Consider the following 4,232-nt stretch of genomic DNA (forward strand, 5'->3'; position numbering starts at 1 on the left):
AAGGACGACTGATTGCTGCAATCTATATTATACAAATCACAGCAGCTACGTTGATGTTGACTTCAGCCACAGCAGAAACGAAAGCACCTTGCTTTAGACAGGTAAGTCAGCCTTCCTTGAACTGCCAGAATACTGGCACTGTCCGCCTGTTGAACATTCTCGTTAGTTTCAGTGGCTGTGTAGTTTAAAAGAAAACAATGTTATTGCGCTGTATTGCCCCTCTGGTGTCACCTCCGTTATCTGACACGCGAAATGCGCAAAGCGTCTACAAAATAGAGCTTTACTACCAGCCTACCGACACAAAAGTGCTGCCGCCTATGGACACTATAGATAAAAACCCGCTCTTTTAAAATATTGATGGTACAGATAGTTTCATATCATGGAAGCTAGATGAAAAAATCATTTACCGTCTTTGTTGATCAGCCCTCGTATTTACGGTCAGGGTCGGCTATCAGTCCCTGCAACAAAAGAGTGGTTGGTACAGAATGCGCGGCGACTGCGGCGTCTTTTTTTATTCTGGGCGATTTGTTTCGCGGTGGCAGGCTTCAGGGCCCGCCAGGGGAAAGCGAGCCGGGCGTAACCGGAGCCAAGCCGCCTTGGTCTGCGGCTTCGCCTGCCAGTGGGCAGAGGGCACAGCACCTGCTCCTCCACTGGGCGGCCGCACCTCGCACTGACTCCACACCTCCAGCCTCTGTCTCTGCTCCAGTGCCTCCAGAGCTTGACTAGGCAGCATGTGCTTTCCTGCCTCTTCTCTGCACGGGAATGGGAACCCCGTAGAGATGCCCTCGGTTTGCACCTGTTGATGTTGTTGTTGTGGTCTTCAGTCCTGAGACTGGCTTGATGCAGCTCTCCACGCCACTCTATCCTGTGCAAGCCTCTTCAGCTCCCAGTTCCTACTGCAACCTACATCCTTCTGAATCTGCTTAATGAATTCCTCTCTTGGTTTCCCTCTACGATTTTTACCCTCCACGCTGCCCTCCAGTACTAAATTGGTGATCCCTTGATGCCTCAGAACATGTCCTACCAACCGATCCCTTCTTCTAGTAAAGTTGTGCCACAAACTCCTCTTCGTCCCAATTCTGTTCAATACCTCCTCATTAGTTATGTAATGTACCCATCTAATCTTCAGCATTATTCTGTAGCTCCACATTTCGAAAGTTTCTATTCTCTACTTGTCCAAACTATTTATCGTCCATGTTTCACTACTATACATGGCTACACTCCATACAAATACTTTCAGAAACGACTACCCGAAACTTAAATCTATACTCGATGTTAACAAATTCCTCTTTTTCAGAAACGCTTTCCTTGCCGTTGACAGTCTTCATTTTATGTCCTCTCTACTTCGACCATCATCAGTTATTTTGCTCCACAAATAGCAAAACTCCTTTACTACTTTAAGTGTCTCATTTCGTAATCTAATTCCCTCAGCATCACCCGACTTAATTCGACTACATTCCATTATCCTCGTTTTACTTTTCTTGATGTTCATCTTATATCCTCCTTTCAAGACACTGTCCATTCCGTTCAACTGCTATTCCAAGCCCTTTGTTGTCTCTGACAGAATTACAATGTCATCGGCGAACCTCCACGTTTCTGTTTCTTCCCCATGGATTTTAATACCTACTCCGAGCTTCTCTTTTGTTTCCTTTACTGCTTGCTTAATATACAGATTGAATAACATTGGGGAGAGACTACAACCCTGCCTCACTCCCTTCCCAACCGCTGTTTCCCTTTTATGCCCATCAACTCTTATAACTGCCATCTGGTTTCTGTACCAATTGTAAATAGCCCTTCGCTCCTTGTATTTTACCCCTGCCACCTTCAGAATTTGAAAGACAGTATTCCAGTCAACATTGTCAAAAGCTTTCTCTAAGTCTACAAATACTAGAAATATAGGTTTGCCTTTCCTTAATCTGTTTTCTGAGATAAGTCGTAGGGTCAGTATTGCTTCACGTGTTCCAATATTTCTACGGAATCCAAACTGATCTTCTCCGAGGTCGGCTCCTACCAGTTTTTCCATTCGTCTGTAAAGAATTCGCGTTAGTATTTTGCAGCCGTGACTTATTAAACTGATAGTTCGGTAATTTTCACATCTGTCAACACCCGCTTTCTTTGGGATTGAATTATTATATTCTTCTTGAAGTCTGAGGGTATTTCGCCTGTCTCATACATCTTGCTCACCAGATAGTAGAGTTTTGTCAGGACTGGCTCTCCCAGGGCTGTTGATAAGAGATGAAAAACGTTTTTTTTCACACACATATACTATACTTAAAAGTTGGCCAGGTGCGAGTAACACTCGCGCTCTGAGAGCTCCGTACAGACTGAGTTACGTATACAGGCAATTCATCCATATGGGGTATCGAGAATCTCGACGATTTTTGTCTGTTATCGATGGAGATACTGGCGAGATATCAGTCAGTGGAATTCGAAGACTTCCAGGATATTTTGAGTAAAAGACTCTCGGGTTTCTAGCTGCGTCAAGTGATTGCGAGTGTGGCCAGTCTTATGTCGGGCAAAAAGTACACACTGTGGAACAACGCAGGAAGGAGCATGACAGGTTGTGTCACCTACGATACCCCGAGAAATCTGGTATAGCTGAGTATGCGTTAGAAAACGGGCATCGGAAAAAATTTGACGAAAAATCCGTCGTGGCTCGCGGAAACGGCTTCAGGTATTGTGTAATGAAAGAAGTCACTGAAATAAAAATCAACAAAAACACCCTAAATAGAGACGATTTCCTACAGTACAGCACGGCATGGGATCCAGTGATCGCGAACGCAGAGTCAACCTACGCCCATATATGACGACGTCGCTGGCACACAGCCGGCAGCTTGTATGTAGAAGCGGCGTACCCACTGGCGGTCATACTACTTGACAAAGGTCAAGAAATTCTTGTCCGGAAGCTCGTGTAATTTTAATCACTTGATGTGGGTGGAGAACCGAGAACTTTTTATTCAATATTACGGCTGCGAGACTCTGTTTTCTTACATCGATAATGTTTTAAAGCTTGAAGTCTGATAACAAATGACAAAAGAAATATTTACTTTCGTCATTATTTTATGTTTTCAGTCGTTCCTTAGTGGCTTCAAAATTTGTGGACGTATGTTCCCTCTTTGCAACTAATTGAAGATAGTTTGTTTATTGCCATGCGCATTTCGCTTCTTTTATTTGTGAAGCATCCTCAGTGGCCTGTAATACATGTTTCTTTATATGTATACATATATATAATAAATGAAATATTTATACTAAGACAAATATTAGATAAGAACTGGGAACACAATCATGATACCTTTTCCCTGTTTATAGATTTAAACAAAGCATATGACAGCATAGTAAGAGAGGAAATGTGGAGGATAATGGCAGCGTATGGGTTACCTGAAAAGCTGGTAAGGCTAACTAAAATGTGTGTGATGGGATCAAAGCGTAGAGTGAAAGTACAGGGGGAGTTCTCAGAAGCATTTGAATAAAAACAGGAGTGAGACAGGGAGATATTATATCAACAACCCTGTTCAATTTGTCCCTCAACAAGACCCTGAGGAGAGTAACATGTGAAAGCGCAGAGGTCACCATAAGAAAAAAGATAAATTCATGGCTTTTGCGGGTGATATTGTGCTGCTAGGGAAGAACATGGAAGACCTGGAGAAAATGGTGACTGTGCTAATGGAAGAAGCTAAGAAGGTAGTTCTAAGTATAAATGAAGCAAAACAAAGTTCATGGTAGTAAGAAGAAGAGCTCATTTAGGACCAAACCATCTAAAAATCGGAAATCTAACAATACAGAAGACACACACATTCACGTACCTCTGTGTCAACATCAACCAATAAAACCATATAGAACAAGAATTCAAGCTTGGCGGGGAAGGGGGGGGGGGGGGGGGGGGAGAGATGTCTAGGAGTCATGCACAAGATCATAAGATCCAAGTTACTATCTAGGCAGGCAAAAATAACAATATGTCAGACCATCGTCAAGCCAATTGTGTGCTATGTAAGTGAGAAATGGACCCTGACAAAGAAAACGGAGAAAAAACTCGTCACTTTTGAAACTAAGGTACTGAGAAAAATATATGGACCAGTGAAAGAAAATGAATAGTGGAGAATAAGGAAAAACAGAGAACTCAGACACTTATATACACTGACTGACATCGTAGTGAGCGTGAAAAATAAGAGACTAAGATGGTACAAACATGTGAGGAGGAGAGTGTAGAACACAGAAATAAAGGCTGTAATGGA

This window comes from Schistocerca americana, chromosome 2, assembly GCF_021461395.2.
Source record: "Schistocerca americana isolate TAMUIC-IGC-003095 chromosome 2, iqSchAmer2.1, whole genome shotgun sequence".
Classification (NCBI taxonomy): Eukaryota; Metazoa; Arthropoda; class Insecta; order Orthoptera; family Acrididae; genus Schistocerca; species Schistocerca americana.